The sequence below is a fragment of the Peromyscus leucopus genome, chromosome 19 (assembly GCF_004664715.2).
Source record: "Peromyscus leucopus breed LL Stock chromosome 19, UCI_PerLeu_2.1, whole genome shotgun sequence".
Taxonomy (NCBI): Eukaryota; Metazoa; Chordata; class Mammalia; order Rodentia; family Cricetidae; genus Peromyscus; species Peromyscus leucopus.
Window position 1 is genome coordinate 70,909,204 of NC_051079.1, and position 24,687 is coordinate 70,933,890.

The following is a 24,687-nucleotide window of genomic DNA, read 5'->3' on the forward strand; positions in this document are numbered from 1 at the left end:
CTTGTTGTATGGTTCATATTCTGATAACGCAATCTATGAACTGGATTGGTTGAATACCACTGTTAGTCAAACTGGACATGTGCTGCTACCCAGTATTTGAACAGCCTATTGGCATTGGCCATATTCTCAGGGACATTGACAAGGCGTGATGCAATGTTGGGCACCCCGCCTCCCTACTGTTTTCCTGTTCATGTACCTTCTTGGTCATTAAGTTGAGGGTTTTTCTGCACTTTGTCTCTTTTTAGTGGTGTGAGCCTGTAATATATGACACAAACCCCATTAAGGCTAAATACTGGACCTCAGTTTAGAAGTATTGTGATTAGTAAGATAAAACTTTGGGGCTAGAGAAATGGCCCAGGAGTTAAGAGCTCACACTGATCTTCTTACAGGGGACCTGAGTTCTGTCCCCAGTACCCACACCAGGCAGCTCACAACTAACAGCCTGTAATTCAGCCCCAGGGGATCTGACATCCTCTTTTGGATTCCATGGGTACTTATGTTCACATGCACATACCAAGACACATGCACACATAGTACACAAAGTTTTTAAAACTAATAAAAATAAATCTTAAAAAAAAACTTTGTCAACATTTAGTTTGAATTTACACTACAATAAAATTGAAAAGACAGGAAAGAGAGATTTCAGGAGGAGAAAAACAGTAGGGAAATATCTATAGCCTGATGGATTGCAGCCACCATTCCTGAGATATACCCCCTGATGGATTACAGCCACGGTTCCTAAAACCATGGTAACTCTTCTCTGGTTACCCTAGGATTTTTAAGAAGACAATATCCAGATTTTTAGTTCTGACATCACTCACTTTTGCTGTCTAAGATTCTAAGAAGGGTATGAAAACAAAATAGTAATAGTGGCCAGGACAGAAGATAACGCCTCCCTTCATCAGTTATTTGTTGGGACCTCGATACGAGGCCCATTACGTTCTGACTACTCATGACCTAAATAGACAGAACGTGCTGTCACATCCCTAATGGAGCTTACAGTCTAGTGGGCAGGTTGGCAAACCTATACCCGTGCTCGGCCAAGCACTAAGAACTGACTGCATCTGGTCTTCAGTCCCTTTTGGACTTAACTGGTATGGAGGTTCTGCATGTGTAGCCGAGGACAAAGGTTAGCACCCAGGCCTCACTGGCAGGCTGTGAGGTCTTGTCATGCTGACTGACTCCCAAATTCCTTCTGTTGACCATTTCTGTAAGTGAGCCATTTGAATCCCCTGGGGACCTTGTTGTGTCATCACTGTGTCTTCACAGCCTTGTCCCAAATTCTTTGTGTGCCATTGTCTAAGAGTGCACGCTGTACTTCCCTTGCCAGCTCTCCCTTGAACTCTCCCATAGCAGTGCATAAGGGAATGGGCTGGCCCACTCCTGAAGCAGCCACACACTGGGAAGGAAGCCAAGGAGACGGGTAAGTAAGACACGGCAGAGTGACCAGAGCTTGAGTGGGATGTGTACCCTGTTTGGGAAACCCAGAGGGAGGAGTGGTTACCTCGTTACCTTGGCTCCCAAAGTCCAGGGCATGCCATTGGCCACCAGCACTGCGGCTTCTCTTCCTCCAAGAGCCCGCAACGGCCTTTACGTCCATCAAGTGCCCAAACACTTCTGTGAACTGAGTCATCAACTGTGGGATTTCCTGTTTTATTTTTCCTGACTTTTCTCCCTTTCCATCTTTGATACTCTTAAAAAACATCCCTGGTCTCACTTTCTCCCCACTTTTTGAACTTAGTGGTATATATTAGTTTCACGAGAACAATCAAGTTGCCACGATTCTCCAGTGTTTGCCTAAATTTCAGAAATCGAGGCTTTGAGGAGGTCAAAATACCCCAGGACTGGCCAGTTAAGGCGTATGTGGGAGATTTACCCTTTCTACTGCAAACCCAAGAGGGCGGTGCCAGTCGCTAGACTGTGTGGTGGCCGATGGCAGGGTGAGGACTAAGCTTGGGGCTGATTCTGCCAGTGTAACCCTGCAACTTGGAGTGACCATGCCACTTTGAAGCAGGAGTGATATTTTCCGAGGACAGTCTCTGGGTGACTGTCAGGTTACTGGTTGATACATGCCACAGAACTTTGCAAGTACATATACAGATCTGTTGGGATGCGAGAGACAAGAGACGTGGGGTGAGAGGCAGTCATCAGCACCTGATCTTATTGCAATGGATTCCATACTTAGATTGCAGGCTGCCATGAGTGATGCTATGTTTTCTAGGAAACATACAAGTTTCTTAAGGTTCCCCTGTCCAAATCCTTAGGGTCAGATCCTGTACACAGGCATTTTTTATGTGATTACTAGTTAATTCTTAAAGTACCCTAAAGTGAGAACCTTGGCCTCTTCCAGGAAGATAGGCTATCCATAGAGGCCTTTTTGGAGAAGATGCATTAAATGAGATGTCTGGGAATGGGAAATGACACACATAGCTTAAAAACTTGATAAAGACAGACAAAGAGGATTGTAAACAAGACAGACATCCTCACAGCGTGCAAATGGGTCTTCATGTGGGAGACTGGAGTCTAGATAAGGGGAAAATGTTCACAGCCTTAGTGGCTTGAAAGAATGATGCTAATAAAGTGTGGAATGAAGATTATTTACCAAATATTTTCAATGTCCCAGCACAGCAACGATTTTAACTTAGTGAAGGTTTTCTTTCATGTGGCAAGTTATACTACCTCTGATTAAAATGCTCCTGGAAACGTCCCGTCCTGCAAGGACCTTTTCTATCCTCCTTTGAAAAAATATCTCTCAGCAAAGAAATTAGACTCTAGCAATACAGCCCTCTGACATCTGTTCTTCTGAGGCACTGTAGTACCCTCAACCTTCCCAGTCCAACAGAGCATTTCTAGCAGGGAATCCAGACAAGTAGAACATTCCCACCAGACGACCTGCCACTCTCCCACCCAACAGTAGCCCATCCACAGAATCCACCACCCTCCCCAGCAGAGCATTCCAACTGTCCAGGACACAGTACAGTGATTTGGCAGGTTCAGCTATCTGGATGGAGCTCAAAAGGATTCCAGGGGACTTGGCCACAGGTAACACAGCTGATGAAAAGATGGATGTTGCCTCCGTATAAAGTGACAGCAGGTCTTAGAGAGTGCCCAAGTTGTCCTCAGAAGAGCCTCCCTGGTGGTTCAGATCACCTCTCCCACTCACTAGCCTTCCTTTTCTTTAGCCTGGGACATTTGTTTAGGGTTTTCCAAGGCCATCTCTGCCCTGGTTATCAGCAGGAGCACAGACTTGGTAGATCTGCTTTGGAATGCCATGAGAAAGGTGAATTGAATATGTCCCTCCTTCCTGCAGAAGCTTCGCATTGCTAATATAATTTATTATAGCCTTTGCCAATATTCCACTGAATCCTGTCCTTTCTAAAGATAAACAAAAGGAAATCAGATGGCATGCTTCTGAGACTGGTTTCTGGGAGTTGGCTGGCTGGCTGGTTGGCTGGCTGGTTGGTTGACTGGTTGGTTGCTTGGCTGGCTGGTTTGTTGACTGATTGATTGGTTGGCTGATTGCCTGGTTGGTTGGTTGGCTGGTTGGGCTGGTTGGCTGGCTGACTTGTTGGTTGACTGGCTGGCTGGCTGGCTGGCTGGTTGTTTGGTTGCCTGGTTGGTTGGTTGACTGGTTGGTTGGTTAGCAGGCTGATTGGTTTGTTGGTTAGTTGGCTGGTTGACTGGTTGGTTGGTTGGTTGGCTGCTTGGCTGCTTGGTTGCTTGGCTGACTAGCAGTTGGTTAGCTAGCTGATTTGAGATTTTGTTAGTTGTTTAGTTTCACTTGAGAAAAACCTTTTGGGCAGAGGTTACCTAATGTAGTAACGTAACTCTCCCTGCCTTGGTGTGGGTTCTGCCTTCTTTGAGTTACCCCAGTCTTCTGTATTTCTGAGAAGCTACATGTAATGATGCCACATGGTCTGGAATTTGCATAATGAGCCCACATACTGCTGTACCCATTCTGGGCAGGTAGTGGCATCTGTGTAGAGCACTTCATTTTAGGTTATGTTCATTTTTTTTTCTAATCCCTATAGGTTTTTTTTTTTTTTTAACTGAGAATTTCCTCCAAAGACAGTTTTCAGAGTTGTATTTTAAATTCTGTGCTTGTAAACAAGTACTTTAAGTATTTCTGATGAAGAATATCCAACAGCTTTGTGTCTCCACAGCTGGAAATATGAGTTCCCATAAGTCACAGATTCCAGATTTTTCATGGATGACAAGGGTGAGTCCCTGTGGGGTGGGAGCCCTTTGTCCAAACAGCTTCTTCTTTGCCTCATCCTCATCAGGATAGGCACTCCTTTGTGTTCAGCCAATTGCTGGTGAGAGTTTTCAGGAGTCTAGAATTTTCCATGTGATCACAACCTTAAGTTCTCAGATGATTTTTCATTCTTTGATAGTATCATGGGGAAAGAAGAAGAATTTCTTAACTGTCTCTACTTCCCTGGTCTGAATGTGATGATTCACAAACCCTGCCTTTCCACATAACTGAATTTCTATGCATTTGCTTTTTGTGGGGTTGGCTGCTTCGCATTGTTAGTGGTATTTATTTCCATCCTTGCAATGGCTGAGCTTAATCCTCTGTTGCTTGTTTAAGGTTTAGCAAAGCTGTGAATGGATTAAATGAAGAACACTGTTTTAACATCAAGCTTCTTCTGAAATCAAAGCCTCAGTGTGTGCCTCATAACATTTGAAATTCAATTAGGTTTTCTACAAAGAAACAAATTAACAAACAAATAGAAAAACAAAACTTACTGTCTTTAATATCATAGCACATCTTTTTTTTTTTTTTTTTTTGGTTTTTTCGAGACAGGGTTTCTCTGTGTAGCTTTGCGCCTTTCCTGGAGCTCACTTGGTAGCCCAGGCTGGCCTCGAACTCACAGAGATCCGCCTGCCTCTGCCTCCCGAGTGCTGGGATTAAAGGCGTGCGCCACCAACGCCCGGCAGCACATCTTACAAACCAAACAGGGCTGGAGAGATGGTTCAGCAGTTAAGAGCACTGGCTGCTCTTCTAAGAGTTCAATTCCCAGCACCCACAGGGCTGCTCACAGCTATCTATAACTGTAGTCTCATGGAATCCAATGCCCTCCTCTGGTGTGCATGAAGACAAAATATACTTATCCATAAATAAATAAATCTTTAAAAAAATCAAACAGGAACAGAAGCAAAGCGAAATGAAATATATTAGTATTTAATAGTATTCAGTATTGTTTGCTACCCTTAAATAGATTCACCTACCCCCACCCTCACACACTTTATAACTTTCTAGATTCCCAACTTCAGACGCTAATGTTCTATTTCCCTGTTAAAATTAAGGCTATAAACATTGTTAATTATGATTACACGTCAACTACTGCCCCGCCATCCTATCGCACACACTGATTTTATTGCTGATGTCACTGCAGGTGTTGGGAACACATTCATATCTAGAAGTTTCCACATATCTGTCTTTATCTGGGTGGGTGAAATTGGACAGTGCAGTATACAAATAAATAGGTTGGATGTCTGGTCAATACTGGGTTATTTGTGTATCTCATTGTTTGTGTTAGAACCCCATTTCATCTTACTTTATTGTACTGCTGAGGGAATATAATGCAAAATCCAATGTCACAGGCAAGGAAAGGGGACACGGAGTGAGGAGCTTCCTGTGTGCTCCCTAGCTAAATAATATTGACCACGATAATAATAACCACACTAACCTCTAGTATTTCTAAAGTGCTTTAAAAATGGTAGCATGGTGCAAATTATTCACATGTATTGCTTTTCTTCTTCTTTTTCTTTTTCTTCTTTTTGGAATAAGAAATGAGGTATGAGATGTTGGGGGCCCCTTTCACTAGAATGAAGGCCAGTGAAGGCAGGGCGCTCTGCCTGCTCACTGACTGCTCTTCTCCAGGGCAGCCATGTTCAGGGGCCTCTGCATAGGGAAGGCTCGGACATGGATGGGCTCATAATTTGGTGGACTAACAGAAACTGAGGAGTTGGAGTATGATTGATAGGCCCGGTCTTCACAGCAAGTCCTGAGGGCTGTATCTTGTCTCTGCCTTCCTTGCTCCATCCCACTTCTCTTCTTTTCTTCTCTCTCTCCTCATTTATTCTTTCTGACATGAGTGTAGCCATTTTTCTGTGCCACCAGGTTCTATTTCACCAAGACCCACAGAGGCAGGCCAAGTAACCCTTGACTGAAAACTGAGAAACTGAGCCTAAGTGAACCTTTCCTCATTCAAGTGGCTCTTCTTCGACATTGTGTCACAAAAACCAAAGCTGACTGTCACACCACCTCACAGGGAAGGTGCTTTTGAAAATGCCTTTGCAGACAACAGAGATAAATCACAGAGGCTAAGTGACCCTCAGAAAGTCCTAGGCTAACCAGGGCTCTCTAGGGAGGCTTAGACTTTGCTTCTCTCCTGTGATTCAAGAGACCTTGACTTTAAGCATCACATTTTTCTGCCTTCTAAGAATTCTTTAATAGACGTGCCAAGGCTTAAACAGGGGGGAAGGGCGACCAGGGCTCTGAGAACTTCCAGGCTTGTTTACGTCTACATCAAAGCCTCTCTACATCCCATCTGGCAACAGTTGGACTGTGCTGGAGATCAATGGCAGTGGCCCCACAGCAGCCCCCACCAGGCTACTTGAGGGAACAACTGTGCAGTGGAGTGGTCTCCAAAGCTCCACAAGGAAAGATCTGGTTCCCAGACAGGTGATGCTATCAAGAGGTGCTGTGACCCATTGAGCAAGGGGGTCTTGCAGAAGGTCTTTAGGTCATTGGAGATGTACTTCAGAGAAAACTGTGGGTACTCAACTGTCTTCTGTTTCATTTTCCATCCTCTAGTAGTGTGACAGACCACTGTGACATACATTCCTGCCATTTCATGCCAATCTTCCAGATGCTAACCAGTACCCCTCCTGGCCAGATCTTGGATACTGAGCTCCCAAAGCTATAAGGCAAATAAACCTCTCTTAGTTTGTAAGTCAGCTGTGGGGTGTGCCACCAAAGGAACACGGAACTGAGAGGTGCACGCAGAGCCAGACAGTGACAGTGATGTGCCCAGGGGTTTTCCCAGTGAGCAGTAGCGATGGATCCGTGTTGTGTACCACAGTCACCTTTATGCCGGTAGTGCCTCTGCTCAGGAGGGAGCCACACCATTACTGAAAATTCCTTTGAGTTCGGCTGCAAGTATACACTTGCACCTGGCCCCTCCACCGCACCGGGTGAGTTCAATGTGAGGCTCTATTACTTGCTCTGGGACTTTTTTTTTTGTGATATATATTTTTTATTTTACAATACCATTCAGTTCTACATATCAGCCATGGGTTCCCCTATTCTCCCCCCTCCCACGCCCTCCCCTTACCCCCAGCCCACCCTCCATTCCCACCTCCTCCAGGGCAAATCCTCCCCCGAGGACTGTGATCAACTTGGTAGACTCAGTCCAGGGAGGTCCAGTGCTCTGGGACTTTTAAACTAACACAACTCTTTGGGAATTGTAGCCTTAGAGGCTGGCTGCTTTCGCATTTCCTGTCCAGGCAAAGTATGGGCATAAGCTAGAAGGATACAAGCGAGCAGGGGGAAAAAGGCACCATCATTTTGATTGACACTTGAGTCTCTGGCTGAACATGCCCAATCCTTCATATATGCTCTCACCTCCCAGCCAAGTCTTTCCAGGTAATTCACATTATTGTGTGTATATGTAGGATATCTCTCTTGCCAACCTAAAGATCCTTAACTCTGCTAATATTCTTTGTCTACAAGAAAACCCCTACTTCTTCCCCTAGTTTCCTTGGTACTCTAGAATGAAATGTTCCATAAATCCCACCTCTCCGATGCTCATCGAAACTGGTGACCAGGGGTATTTTCTTGCCCTTCACTGGCCCTTCCTAGTGCCTACTCATAATGCTTATGATCTTGTGGATCAGCCTAAGGAGCCAAATGATTGTCAGGGATCCAATTTCATGAAAGCAGACCCCTCTTCTCAGCATAGGGAGCAGTTAGCAAACGAATCCGTAAACTCACATTCTGTATTGTCAGCTTCGATAAATGTAAATTGATATGTTTGTCATCATTTCTGAAATGATATGTATGAAATCTTAAACTTGGTAGAAGTGTTTAACGTTTTCCATGTACTCATTTAAATATTTATATGAATCCTGTTCCACACACACTACCACCAAATTATAATATTTATAGGTAAAAGATGGCTTGAATTACTTTTTGAAGGAGTACATTAATTTAAACTTGAATGTGTAGTTACAATTTAACATTTTCTAGAGCAAAACCTGAAAGTATAATAAAACGATGCATTTTAATTATAACTCAAGAAAGCGTCTTGATGGTAATGCTGGATAATTATTCAAATCTATTTTAGAGATCTACAAGTACGAGCCATGAAAAAACATTTAAACACATCTCTCCCACTCCGTATACGAAGTGAAGCAGTTTGCAGTGTGTAAACATTATCAGCCACAGTATCTGCCCTGTGATTACACTACAGAAGCAGGCATTTAACAGCATTTCTTAATTTATGTCCCAGAAAGGCAAGATGAAAACAAAAATCAGCTGAATATCAGACCTTTACATTCCCATCCAAATACACGCCAATATTTACTGAAGTACAAACTTGGTCATAAGAATGAAATATTGCCACCAGAGCCCAGGGACTCACCAGAGCCCAGGGAGGAGCGAGAACTAGAGAGGAACATATTTCGCTTTTGAGCTTCCTGGATTGGGCTGTAGCAGGGGTGGAGTTAGGTGAATGTGAGCCTATGAAACAGTATGGGCCCCTCCTTGCTCTCTGTTAATGGTTTAAATATGAAATGTTTCCACAGTTCATGTTTGAACACTTGGTCCCCAGCTGGGGGCGCTCTTTGGAGAGGCTCAGAGAACATTGGGAGGTTGAGGCTAGGTCCTCTGAGTGTATTGTCCTTTGCTGTTTCCTGTCCCTTTCTCTCTCTGCTTCCTGTTGGCCATCGTGTGCACAGCCTCTGCCATACACTCCAATCACCAAGAATCACGCTGCTCCTCCATACCCTCTCCAAAGTGATGGACTGAAATCAGGAGCCCAGATAAAGCTTCCATTCTTTAAGTTGTTTCTGGGAGGTATTTTGTTATGGTGATGTGAAAGGAACTGATACTTTCTTCATCTCCATTTTTGTAGGTATTGACTACAGTTTTGAAATCAAAAGAAGTCTTTGAAGGAAAGACCATGTGATTACTTTCCTATAATTTCTGTCAATTTACTGTTGCCTCTCTGTGACTTCCAACTGTCGGCGTGGGATTGCCCTATGAGGGCGATTCTGAAAGGCAGTTGGTATTAATTACTTTTTTTACTGTGGTGATGAAAATACCCATCAAAGGCAACTTACAGAAAGGAAGGTTCATCTTGGATCACAGTTTGAAATTCTTTTTATTAAGCCAAGACCTCAGGACATGGGAGGGGGCTGTTCACATATAAAGTGGATCTTACTCCTCAATTAAGCTCTAGAAACTTTCTTACGGACATACTCAGAAGTTTGTCTCTTAGGTGATTCCAGGTCCTATCAAGTTGACAGACAACATCAGTCACTGAACTCTATAACTTCAGTTGCTTTACTTTTAATAGGTGGCTAACAAACCTTAGCTTTTTCTAGTTGTCCTGGGTAGACCAATGACAGCATATTTATTTTTCAAAATGAAAAGGCAGAATGGTGTCATCCCAAAGAGAAAATCATCGAGGCTGGACAGAATGGCCAGAGCCCAGCTGGTCTGGGGGTTGGTCTTCTGTGACTGAGAATTCTTTTCATCAGTTGTTCCTGAAGTTGGCGGATGCTCTCAGGTCATGGCATCTCCAAGGTGTGCAGCAATGGCCTAGTAATCAAGAGGATACGTGATTTAGTGGGTGTTGGGAACCTGGACGTCTACAGGGTTGTTTTCTCAAGCCTCACTAAGTCTGTTTTATTCATTAGGTAAACCCCAGGACCTGTTTGTTACATTCATTTTTTTGTGTGTAATCATGACCAGACTTAAACTTGGGATTAATGTGAAATAAGCACTTTTTTTGGCAGTGGGGATATTTTTCAGTCTATATTATCAAAATTTTTCCCTAGTAGGGTTGCATTTTATGTGTCTCTGGAGTGTCCTACAAACTCCTACTCTTAATGGTGTGTTCATGGTGAAATTGATGTGTTATTGCACTGGACTCCATGTGCTATTATAATGTTTTAGGGTTGTAAAACATTTTTAACCAAGTGTGTGTGTATGTGTGTATGTGTGTGTGCATGAGAGAGAGAGAGAGAAAGAGAGAGAGAGAGAGAGAGAGAGAGAGAGAGAGAGAGAGAGAGAGAGAGAGAGGAACACACACAGAATATTTTTCATTTTCTTGGAGAGGACACACCTAACATTACTAATTATATTGATCTAATTAGCCGAGTTAATTTGTAGCTAGGTATAATTCTGAACACGCCATTTGTGTGCATTAGCATTGTGTAAACGTGTTCTGCCTGTCCGCTGTCCTTGCAGTTTATATGCGGCATTTCATTTCCTACCCGAGGACTTGGGTGTTGGAGCTGAAGTCTTCCTTTCAGCAGCTTAGGAATGCAGAATGCTGGACTGCTGGGAGAAACTAGAATAAAACAACAGGACGCATCTTCTCCTTTGCTGTCGTAAAACATCACATTTAAACCACAAATGCATTACCAAGAAAAACTTACTTCTTCTCCATGCACCAGACTGTCTCCATCTAGCTTTGTAGAGCCCATTGGGTCAACCCCTCATTTTATTGTTGATGTGTAGACTATCCACAACTCTATATATGTTTCTCATTGTCCCTGGGGAATTCACTCCAGGACCCTCCACCCCAGACCCCCAAATCTGAAGACACGTAAGTCCCTCGTGTGAAATGGAGTGATATTTGCACAGAAGCTCTTGGTAGGTTCTCACGTACTTAAAATCATCTTCAGTATATTACACATAGTCCAATGTAAATACATGTAAATATTTGTTCTGCCATGTCCCTCAAGAAGTAACAACAAGATAAAAATGCCTGTACATGCTCACTACAGACATAATGCTCTGTCAATATATTTGAGTCATAATTGGTTGACTTTTCGGTTGTAGAATCTACAGAAATGGAAGACCAACTATGTATATACATAATTTTATCAGCTTATCTGTGGAAAAAACCTAGAACGTTTGACTATTTCAAACTATGCTTTCAATACATCAGGAATCCTAATTATAGAAGAAAAGATTAGTGAGAATATTGCCAAAGTCAGTAAAACCACATAAGCAAGGAAATAATACCAATAGAGGAATTACAGCATATGAAACACCATCCCGAGTGGGCATTAACTTGCTTTCAGGGGCTGGTGAGATGTCTCAGTGGTTAAAGCTCTTACTGCTTTTGTAGAGGACACAGCATTCATATTGGGTGGCTCATAACTACCTGTAACTCCAGCGTGAGCGTTTCTAATGCTCTGGGCTCTATGGGCACCTACACTTACATGCACATACTCGTCACATACACATATATACATAATTAACAAATAAGTAGATTATAACAACTCCATAAGACAGATACTTGCTGTGGGATGTTCTGTATGTTAAATGTGTTGCTCTGATTGGTTAATAAATAAAACACTGATTGGCCAGTAGCCAGGCAGGAAGTATAGGCAGGACAAAGAGAGAGGAGAATTCTGGGAAGTGAAAGGCTAAGTCGGAGAGATGTTGCCAGCTGCCACCATGACAAGTGAGATGTAAGGTACCAGTAAGCCATGAGCCACATGACAACTTATAGACTAATAGAAAGGGGTTAATTTAAGCTATAAGAACTAGATAGCAAGAAGCCTGCCTCAGCCATACAGTTTGTAAGCAATGTAAGTCTCTGTGTTTACTTGGTTGGGTCTGAGCAGCTGTGGGACTGGCGGGTGACAGAGATTTGTCCTGACTGTGGGCAAGGCAGGAAAACTCTAGCTACAGATACTACTAGCTTTTTCATTTCAAGGGTGTAGACCATTTAACTCTCCAGACTCTTAGCAGTGAAGAGGCCCCAGAACTTCAGTGTGCACCAGGGCAATCCTTCAGTGTCTGCATTTATGCTTCTCAATATGGTGCTGTGTAGCCTCAAAGCAAAATATCTAAACTTGATACTGGCAGGTGAGACAATCTACATGTTTTCTTAAGTAAATTCTACCAGAAACTAAACCTATGTAGTTTAATCCTCTTAGTAACCTTTACTGAACATAGGGCAGGAGTCGAGAATGGTGTGTCATGGTGTCAATGAGTAAGCACCAACTCGACAAGGAGTTTATAAAGATACAATGACTCAGAAAATGAAGTTCTGTCAACTTGTTTTGAGTGTAGAAATTCCCTTGTAATTATGAAAACATCAGGGTATGGAGGTGTGTCCATGGGAAGAACTATATGAAAGATCTGAAAAAGTCTGAACTCTTCTGTTGATATAATGAAATGTCACAGGTAACGTGGCAGGCTTGCAAGTCAGCTTACTATGAACTGATATTACTTTGAAGGACCTTGGGAATGCCCCAGCCTAAGCAGGAAGTGAACAGGATGTGAGAGTATAGAGGGAATGTGTTCCCTCTGAAGTTCTCTTAGATTAACGATATCACTGCCTCATGGATAAGAACAAGCACTCTGTACTTAGCTCATGAACATAGCAGTTTTGCTCCAAGCTGTGTGCTGGGCTTGATCTTGCATATGAAGTGGGTCCGTGAGTCAGTGGGTGGCAGGAGGTGTTTCGTAGATTGCTAACCTTCAGTGAGATGAAAAGTACTAGAACTTACATATCAATGTCAAGCAGGGCTAGCCACTGTTTGTGTGACACAAGGGCTCATGGGAGTTGGCGTAGACGCTCTGTGGCATTTGAGATACGTACACAAGTGGCATGTTACTTCTCATCATAGCAAGTCACTGTCTGCAGATGCTAGAAGTCTGAAAATGGACTTCACTGTCAATAGCAAGTGCTGTAAACTATTGTGGTGGTTTCGGTACAAATGATGTGTGATAGCCATCCATTCAAATCTTCCTGAGAGTTCAGCTAAGCAACAAACCATCCTCATCAATCAACTGAACATGGTTTGTATCAATAAGAACTGGCTGAAATCTGAGGCTTTTGCTTCTGTAGTATGCTTTCTTCTCCTGTGAAGAATACCAGTGTAAAACATGTCTTCTGCTCTTCCCTTGAGGATGGTGTTCTTCCCTGTGTTTTTGGAGAAGGCACTGAGCCCGTCATCTTGCTTGAGAGGTGGTCATGTTTTCTGTATGTGGCATCAAACCCTGGGTTTCCTACAGCCATAGAAACTGTCTCATGGTTGGGAACCCAATGACCATATGCCAGTCAAGTCAGCGCGAGACTGCTTTTTACAGTAGCACTTCCCGTTTGGAAGGAGAGAGATCAGTAATGTGAGAGAAGAACCAAGAGAAGGGATGGGATGGTGTGGTGTTTGAATGAGAATGGTCCCCATGGGCTCACATATTTGAATGCTTATTTCCCAGTTGGTGAACAGTTGTGGGGGCATTAGGGGGTGTGGCCTTACTGGAGGAAGTGTGTCACAGGAAGTGGGGCTCATACGAGGCCCAATCTCTCTATCTCTACCTGCAGATCAGGACGTAAAACTGCCAGCTACTGCTTCAGCACTACATCGACCTGCCTTGCATGCTGCCACACTCCCTGTCATGGTGATAATGGAACGGTATGCAAGCCCCCAATTAAATGTTTTCTTTTATAAGAGTTTCCTTGATCATGGTGTCTCTTCACAGTAGTAGAACAGTAACTAAGACAGTCAGACACTGAACAGATCTGACTCAGACTTCCTGATGTCCTTCCACAGGCAATTTCTGTTTTGGGAGCCAATGAAACCCTCAGCTTGGACCAGTTCAGTTTTGGCTTGTGCTACAATAAATAAGGTTCCTCTTATGTGAGAAGCACAAGATGAGATGCAGGGCAAAAAGGAGATGAGATAATGTTAGAGGTGTGAAAGGAGCCACATAAAACAGGAAGATAAAATTAAGGTGATAAAAATTTCCAACTGAGTCTAATTAAGAAAAGACAAGAATGTAAATATGTAATCTGTGAGGAAGTATTTCAGAATGGTGAGTGAAAGAACAAACAGTATGGGTTAAATAAAAAAGAACAAGAATATCTAAGATAGCTATGACAGAACCAGTCTGGAGAGGGCTGGGGATGCGCCTCGGTGGGTGGAGTACTTGCCTGGAAATGTATGTCTGGAAAAGCAGTATGAAGTACCACAGTAAGAACTGGCTTTGCAACTTCTCCGTCCTCTAGATCATCCACATAGGTAGAGAACAGGGAACCTACTGTGGTCTCCAGGACAGCTCCTTCCAAATCCAGTCTGCATAGCTGTTTATTAGCGATCCCAATTATGACCTACTCACAGACCTTTTCCCTTCCTTTGGAACTCACAGACCCTGCCGGGGACCCTCTAGCTCATCTACGTGGCACAGACATAGATAACCTGCCTGAGCTCTCTCACACAAGACACAATCACTCTCAACTCCACTCACCCCACAGCTACTTATGCTAAATCCATCTTCCAGGCCCAGTCAGGCCCACACATCCAGTGCTCTGGTGCAGGCTAATAAGTCTACTTCGTCCCACCTCCATTTCAAGACCTACACCAAGTCCCACAAACAAGGCTTGGCCCAGCCTGGTAAATCCTATCTGCACATTCCCTAATCTTCAGGTTCAGGCTAGGTAGCAAATTCTGTATACCTACTCAGCCTGTTGTACCCATATCAGACATACAACACAAGAAATCTACAGGCCCAGTTCTCAATGTAAAAACAATATGAAAGGTCATGACAGTATATCCCCTACAAGTCCATCAGTCTTTTAGAATGTTCTCCAGTGCAAATGACCTAGATGGAGCCCCAAACACAGAACTTAACACATCAGGGACTTCCCTTCTGGACCAGAGGTGAGTATCCCGGCCCAACTTGGACCCCATCCCTGGGCACCAGCCACTCCGGGAAGACCTGCCCAACTTGGCCCCAGGTTCTGGCCACCGGGCAGGTCCGCTTCTAGCCCCACCATGAGGGATCCACTTTTCCAAGCCTCATGGCAGCCCCTGCAACCTCCACGCCCTGCCCCTACGCCCATCTGCCTGAGACCCCAGCCACTTCCTGAGACTTAGAGACCGGCCCCCAGCTCCCATTCTGCCCCCGACTTCCCTTCTGGACCAGAGAGAGAGGGCTCCCATCTTGCCCTGGACTTCCCTCCTGGACAAGATCTCACATCCTGACCTGGACTTCCCTTCTGGACAAGAGCACACATCCTACCCCAGACTTCCTGTCTGGACAAAAGCTCCCATCCTTCCCCAGACTTCCGGTCCAGATAAGAGCTTCCATCCTGCCCCGGAGTTCCCATTTGGACAAGAGAACTCCCATCTGGACAAGAGAGAGAGAATTCCTGAATCTGTCAGCTCTTTCTGAACCAAGTACACTGATAAGACCAAGAAGGAACCACAAGGAAATGGGCAGACGTCAAGGCAGAAGTACATACAACAAAATGAAGAGCAATACAGCATCACCAGAACCTAGCCCACCTCCAACATCTAGACCTGAACATCAAAAATTGGAAGAAGCAGAAGAAAATAGCCTTATGAGTAACATCATGAAGAAGGTACAGGCTTGTGTAGAGGAAAAGACAAAAAAATGGGAAGAATGCTGTAAACAACTAGAGGAAAGGGCAAACAAATTAGAAGAAAACAATAAAGTCCTGCAGGAAAACAATAAAGTCATGGGAGAAAACAATAAAGTCCTGGAAGAAAACAATAAAGTACTGAAAGAAGGTCATGAAAAAGCAATGAAACAAATAAAGGAAACAGTCCAAGACCTGAAAAGGGAAATTGAAAAAATAAAGAAGACACAAACAGAGGGAATGCTGGAAATAGAAAACCTGAGTAAAGGATCGGGAACTTCAGATGCAAGTATAACCAACAGAATGCAACAGATGGAAGAGAGGATCTCTGGCATTGAAGATACAGTAGAAGAAATAGTTTCTTCAGTCAAAGGAAACACTAAAGCCAACAAAGTCATGAACCAAAATGTCCAAGAAATTTGGGACACCATGAAAAGACCAAACCTACGAATTATAGGGATAGAAGAAGGTGAAGAATACCAACTCAAAGGCACAGAAAATATATTCAACAAAATTATAGAAGAAAACTTTCCCAACTTAAAGAAGGAAATGCCTATGAAGATACAAGAAGCCTATAGAACACCAAACAGACTAGACCCCCCCCCCCAAAAAAAAAGTCCCCTCGACACATAATAATTAAACAACTAAATGTACAGAATAAGGAAAGAATAGTAAGAGCAGCAAAGGAAAAAGGCCAAGTGACCTATAAAGGTAAACTCATCAGAATAAAACCCGATTTCTCAATGGAGACTTTGAAAGCCAGAAGGACCTGGACAGATGTAATGCAGACACTAAGAGACCATGGATGTCAGCCCAGACTAATATACCCAGCAAAACTTTCAATCATCATAGATGGAAGGAACAAGACATTCGAAAACAAAGCCAGATTTAAACAATACCTATCCACAAACCCGGCCCTACAGAAAGCACTAGAAGGAAAATTCCAACCGAAGGAAGTCAGATACACACTCAAAAACACAGGCAATAGATAAAGCCACAACAGTAAACCCCAAAGAAGAGAAGTAAACACACACTACCACCAAAAATAACAGGGATGAACAATCACTGGTCATTAATATCCTTTAATATCAACGGACTTAATTCACCTATAAAAAGACATAGACTTACAGAATGGATATGAAAGCAGGACCCATTTTTCTGCTGCATACAAGAAACACATCTCAAATTCAAAGACAGACACTACCTAAGAATAAAAGGCTGGGAAAAGACTTTCCAATCAAATGGTCTTAAGAAACAAGCGGGTGTAGCCATCCTGATATCCAACAAAATAGACTTCAAACTAAAATCAATCAAAAGAGATCAAGAAGGGCATTACATCCTCATCACAGGAATGATCCATCAAGATGAAGTTTCAATTCTGAACATTTATGCCCCAAACACAAGGGCACCCACATATGTAAAAGAAACATTACTAAAGCTTAAACCACATATAAAACCCCACACATTAATAGTGGGAGATCTCAACACTCCACTTTCACTGGACATATCTCCCAAATCGAAACTTAACAGAGAAATAAAGGACTTAACGGATATCATGACCCAATTGGGCCTAATAGGTATCTACAGAACATTCCATCCTAACAAGAAAGAATATACCTTCTTCTCAGCACTCCATGGAACTTTCTCTAAAAATCGACCACATACTTGGTCACAAAGCAAATCTCAACAGATACAAAACAATTGGAATAACCTCCTGTGTTCTATCAGACCACCATGGTTTAAAGTTAGATTTCAACAACAATGAAAACTACAGAAAACCTACAATCTCATGGAAACTGAATAATGCTCAACTGAATCACCAATGGGTTAAGGAAGAAATAAAGAAAGAAATTAAAGACTTCCTAGAGATCAACGAAAATTAAGACACCACATACCCAAAATTATGAGACACTATGAAAGCAATGCTAAGAGGGAAATTCATAGCACTAAATGCCCACATAAAGAAGTTGGAGAAATCCCACACTAGTGACTTAACAGCACACCTGAAAGCTCTAGAACAAGAAGAAGCAAAGTCTCCCAGGAAGAATTGACGCCAGGAAATTATCAAAGTGAGAGGTGAAATTAATAAATTAGAAACTAAGAGAATAATACAAAAAATTAATGAAACAAGGAGTTGGTTCTTTGAGAAAATCAACAAGATAGACAAGCCCTTATCCAAACTAACCAAAAGACACAGAGAGAGAATCCAAATCAACAAAATCAGAAATGAAAAGGGGGACATAACAACAGACATTGAGGAAATCCAGAGAATTATAAGGTCATATTTCAAAAACCTCTACTCCACAAAACTGGAAAACCTAAAAGAAATGGACATTTTTCTGGATAGGTACCACATACCTAAGTTAAATCAAGACCAGATAAACTATTTAAATAGTCCAATAACCCCTAAGGAAATAGAATCAGTCATTAAAAGTCTCCCAACCAAAAAAAGCCCAGGACCAGATGGTTTCAGCACAGAATTCTACCATATCTTCAAAGAAGAATTAATACCAATACTCTCTAAATTGTTCCACATAATAGAAACAGAAAGAACATTACCAAACTCCTTCTATGAGGCTACAATTACCCTGATTCCTAAACCAAACAAGGATGCAACAAAGAAAGAGAACTACAGACCGATCTCCCTCATGAACATTGATGCAAAAATACTCAATAAAATACTGGCAAACAGACTCCAAGAACACATCAGAACAATTATCCACCATGATCAAGTAGGCTTCATCCCAGGGATACAAGGGTGGTTCAACATACGAAAGTCCATCAATGTAATACACCATATAAACAAACTCAAAGAAAAAAAACCACACATGATCATCTCACTAGATGCAGAAAAGGCATTTGACAAAATCCAACACCCCTTCATGATAAAAGTCTTGGAGCGATCAGGAATACAGGGAACATACCTAAACATAATAAAGGCAATTTACAGCAAGTCAACAGCCAACATCAAATTAAATGGAGAGAAACTCAAAGCAATTCCACTAAAATCAGGAACGAGGCAAGGCTGTCCACTCTCCCCATACTTATTCAATATAGTACTTGAAGTTCTAGCCAGAGCAATAAGACAACATAAGGAGATTAAGGGGATACAAATTGGAAAGGAAGAAGTCAAGCTTTCCCTATTTGCAGATGACATGATAGTATACTTGAGTGACCCCAAAGATTCCACCCAGGAACTATAAAGCTTATAAACACCTTCAACAACATAGCAGGATACAAGATCAACTCAAAAAAATCAGTAACCCTCCTATATACAATGGACAAAGAAGCTTAGAAAGCAATTAGTGATATATCACCCTTTATAATAGCCACAAATGACATAAAATACCTTGGGGTAACACTAACCAAGCAAGTGAAGGGCCTATATGACAAGAACTTTAAGTCCCTGAAAAAAGAAATTGAAGAAGATGTCAGAAAATGGAAAGATCTCCCATGCTCATGGATAGGCAGGGTTAACATAGTAAAAATGGCAATCTTACCAAAAGCAATCTACAGATTCAGTGCAATCCCCATCAAAATCCCCACACAATTCTTCACAGAACTGGAAAGAATAATACTCTACTTCATATGGAAAAACAAAAAACCCAGGATAGCCAAAAGAATCCTGTACAATAAAACAACCTCTGGAGGCATCACAATCCCTGCTTCAAGCTCTACTATAGAGCTACAGTAATAAAAATAGCTTGGTATTGGCATAAAAACTGACATGTGGACCAATGGAACCGAATTGAAGACCCTGACATTAACCCACACACCTATGAACACATAATTTTTGACAAAGAAGCCAAAAGAGTACAATGGAAAAAAGAAAGCATCTTCAACAAATGGTGCTGGCATAACTGGATATCAACGTGTAGAAGGCTACAAATAGATCCATATCTGTCACCGTGCACAAAACTTAAGTCCACGTGGATCAAGGACCTCAACATAAATCCAGTTACTCTGAACCTGCTAGAAGAGAAAGTAGGAAGGAGTCTTGAACGCATTGGCATAAGGGATCACTTCCTAAATATAACACCAGTATCACAGACACTGAAAGAAACAATCAATCAATGGGACCTCTTGAAACTGAGAAACTTTTGTAGAGCAAAGGATACAGTCAACAAGGCAAAGCGACAGCCTACAGAATGGGAAGAGATCTTCACCAACCCCACATGTGACAGAGGACTGATATCCAGAATATATAAGGAACTCAAGAAATTAGACATCAAAATGACCAATAGTCCAATTGAGAAATAGGCTTTAGAACTAAACAGAGAATTCTCAACAGAGGAAACTCAAATGGCTGAAAGATATTTAAGGAATTGCTCAACACCCCTAATCATCAGGGAAATGCAAATCAAAACAGCCTGTCATAATGGCTAAAATAAAAAACACTGAAGACACTTTATGGTGGAGAGGATGTGGAACTAGGGGAACTCTCCTCCACTGCTGGTGGGAATGCAAGCTTGTACAACCACTTTGGAAATCAATATGGCACTGTCTTACAAAATTGCGAATCAGTCTCCCCCAAGATCCAGCTATACCACTCCTGGGCATATACCCAAGAAATGCTCAATCATACCACAAGAGCACTTGCTCAGCTATGTTCATATCAGCATTGTTTGTAATAGCCAAAACCTGGAAACAACCTAGATGCCCTTCAACTGAAGAATAGATAAATAAATTGTGGCACATATACACAATAGAATACTACTCAGCAGAGGGAAACAATGACATCATGAGGTTTGCAGGCAAATGGATGGATCTAGAAAAAATCATCCTGAGTGAGGTAACCCAGACTCAGAAAGACAAATACGGTATATACTCACTCATAGGAGGATGGTAGATGTGGAACAAAGATGACTGGACTGCTACTCACATCACCAGTGAGGCTACCTGGAAAACGGGACCCCAAGAAATACACGGGATCACCCAATGACGGAGAAATGGATGAGATCTACATGAACAGCCTGGACATGAGTGGGAGCAATGAAGGGAGAGGGTCGAGGGAAAGAGAGTGGGAGATACTAGCTGGATCAAGAAAAGAGGGGGAGAACAAGGAATAGGAGACCATGGTAAATGAAGACCACATGAGAAAAGGAAGAAACAAAGAGCTAAAGAGGCCCACAGAAATCCACAAAGATACCCCCACAAAAGACTGCTGGCAATGGTCGAGAGACAACCGGGACTGACCTACTCTGGTGATGGGACGGCCAAACACCTTAATAGTTGTGCCATAAACCCCATCCAAGGACTGAGGAATCTGGATGCAGACATCCACGGCTAGGCCCTGGGTAGAGCGCTGGGAGTCTAATTAGTGAGAAAGAGGAGAGTTTATATGAGCGAGAATTGTTGATACCAAGGTTGGATAAAGCACAGGGACAAATAACCAAATGAATGGAAACACATAAACTATGAACCAAAGGCTGAGGGGCCCCCAACTGGATCAGGCCCTCTGAATAGGTGAGACAGTCGATTGGCTTGATGTGTTTGGGAGGCATCTAGGCAGTGGTACCAGGTCCTGGGCTCTTTGCATGAGTTAGCTGTTTGAAACCTGGGACTTATGCAGGGACGCTTGGCTCAATCTGGGAGGAGGGGACTGGATCTGCCTGGACTGAGTCTATCAGGTCGATCCCAGTTCTCAGGGGAGACCTTGATCTGGAGGAGGTGGGAATGGGGGTTGGGCTTAGGGGAAGGGGGGACAGGAAGCGAGAGAACAAGGGAATCTGTGGCTATTATGTAGAACTGAATAGTATTGTAAAATTAAAAAAAAATATATAAAAAAAGAAGACATCAGAAACTTCAGCAAAGAATGTGAGGGTTTGAAGAAGACACAAGCAAACAATGCCATGGGTTTGAAGAGAATGAACTCAGAAAGAACAACACCTGAACAATGCCCAAGAAAACACCAACATAAGGCTTAATGTAATGATAAAGACAATACAGGAGTTGAGAACCAAATTCAACAAGTAGAAATAAAGAGAACTCAAGCTGAAATGAAGATGAGGTTGTAAAACTCAACTACAAAACTCAAGGGGAAGCTTTACAGCTAGGAGATAAAATATCTGTATTCAAAGATAAAGTAGAGGAACCAGACCAAATAGACAGGAATATGTAAAATTCCAAAAAGCACAAGAAAGCAAAATATAAGAAATACAGGACAGTAGGGAAAGATTGAGTCCTCACTTTTTAGGCATAGAAGATGGAGAAGAATCCCAGGTTGATGGCACAGATCAGATCTTTAACAGGATCATAGAAGAAAACTTCCCCAAACTAAGGAAAGACAGATACAAGAAGCACACAGCATCAGTTAGACATGGCCAGGAAAGGAGATGGCATACCACACTAAGTATTAAGAGTACAAAAACTGCAAGTAAAAAGGTATAGTCTTATACAGGAAAAACCATCAGAATAACAGTTGATTTCTATGGAAACCTTGAAAGTCAGAAGAGCCTGGAGCAATGCATTCCAGGTTGCAAGTGACCCACGGTTGACACCTTAGAACACTACCCAGAAAAACTATTTGCCATAGATAAAGGAGAACAAAAACTTCACATGAGTCAAATAAGAGAAAAGGATTCACATTCAGCAGACCAAAAAGAATATGAGAAGCAATGCTTTATTGGACCTGAAGAGAGGGATAAGCACAGCCCAGAGACCAAAGAAAGAAAACAAATGAAGCTATGAGTGAAATACAAAGTAAGACTAAGAACTCACACAGAAAACACACACACACTCACACACACACACACACACAAACACACACACACACACATACACACACACACACACACACACACACACACACACACACACACACATCTTTCAGTAATTACTTTAAATATCATTGACCTTAACTGTCTAGTGGAAAGACACAGGGTGGGTGAATGGATTACAAAACAAAGTCCATCTTCCTGGAGTCTACAGGGCATTTATCTGAACTTTAAAGATCAACACTCCCTTAAAGTGAAAGGATGGGAAAGTGCTACGGGCAGCAGGACCAGGAAGCAAGCAAGTGTTGCTCTTCTAAGACCTGACAAAATAGACTTCAAACTAAAGTTAACCAAAAAAATAAAGGGTATTTCTTTCTAATCAAGGGAATAATTAACCAAGGAGAAATTTCAATCTTATACATGTTTGCACTAAATCCTGCTACACCCAATTTCAGAAAAAGCCTACTATGGGAATTCAAGACACATATTAACATCAACCCCTAAATAGTCTGTGATTTCAGTGCTCTACTTTCTTCAATTGACAGGCCACATGGACAAAAAATAAACAGAGAAGCATCAGAATTAAATGACATCTTACATCAAATGTATTTAACAGATAGCTACAGAATATTCTACAAACAGCAAAGAATACAAGTTCTACTCAGTAGCACACAGAAGCTTTTCTATCATGGACCACACTCTGGGTCATGAGGCCAGTCTTAACAAAACCAGGAAGACTGACACACCTCTGTGTATCCAACTTGGCCATGATACAAAACAACTTAAACTTGACAAAAAACAAATCTCTAGTAAGTACACAAACTCATGGACTTTAAACAACTCGTTACTGAGTGATGGGTGAGTCAAAGAAGAAACCAAAAGAGAAATAAAAAATTTCCTGGAACTAAATGAAAATGAAAACACAACAAAAGAAGACTTCTGGGACACATTAAAGGCAGTCCTACGAGGGAAATTTATAGTTTTAAGTGCCTACATTAAAAAGTCAGAAGGAGCACAAATAAATAACTTTATGATACAAATGAAGAATTTGGATAAGCAAGAACAAACCAAACTCAAATTCAGCAGATGGCAAAAAACAATAAAAACCAGAGCAGAAATTAGTGAAACAGAAACAAAGAAAACAATAGAAATAATCAAGAAATCTAAGAGGTCTTTCTTTGAGAAGATAAACCAGATTGATAGACTGTTGGCCCAACCAACCAAAAGAAAGACAGAAATGAATCAGAAATAAACAAGGAAACGGCACAATAGAAACCAAAGAAACTCAGACTATTACAAAGGAATACATTTAAAAAAAGTGTGCTCCCTGAAGCTGAAAAATCTAAAAGAAATGGTCAAATTTGTAGATTCAGCTAAACCATCAAAGGTGAAACAAGAAAAGAGCAAGACCCTAAAGTGACCCATAACAAATGAGGGTGTTGAAACAGTGAAAAAAAAAAAAAAGCGGACCCAAAAAACCCAGGCCCAGATGGATTCACAGAAGAATTCTACCAGACTTTCAAAGAAGATCTATAAAATTATTCAGAAAACGGACTCAGAGGGAACACTCCAAAATACCTTCTACGAAGCCAGTGTTATCTGTCACCCAAATCAGACAAAAACATAACATCAAGAAGAAAACAAAAAACAAAACTACAGGCCAATCTCCTTGATGAAAACAGATTTAAAATTCCTCAACAAAATACCTGGAAACAAAATACAGACATGATATATATATATATATATATATATATATATATATATATATATATATATATATATATATATCCCAAAACACCATGAACAAATTAAAATTAGCTACAGCAGTAAGACACCTGAAGGAGATCAAGGAGTTACAGACTGGAAAGGAAAAACTCAAAGTATTTTTATTTGTAGATGATATTATAGTATACATAAATGATCCTAAAAATTTCACCAGGAAACTCCTACAGCTGAAAACCACTTTCAGCAAAGTAGCAGGATACAAAATTAACTGACAAGAATCAGTAGCCTCCTCTATACAAATGACAAATGGACTGAGAAAGAAATCAGGGAAACTATGCCTTTCACAATAGCCTCAAAAGCATAAATTACCTAGGGGTAACTCTAAGCAAGTGGAAGACTTATGTGATTAAAAACCTTAAGATGCTGAAGAAAGAAATTGAAGAAGATATCAGAAGATGGAAAGATCTCCCGTGCTCATGAATCGTTAGAATTAATCTAGTAAAAATGGCTGTCCTACCAAAAGCAGCTCACAGATTCAATGCAATCCCCATCAAAATTCCAAAGCAATTCTTCACAGAGTCTGAAAGGACAGTTTTCAGCTTCAT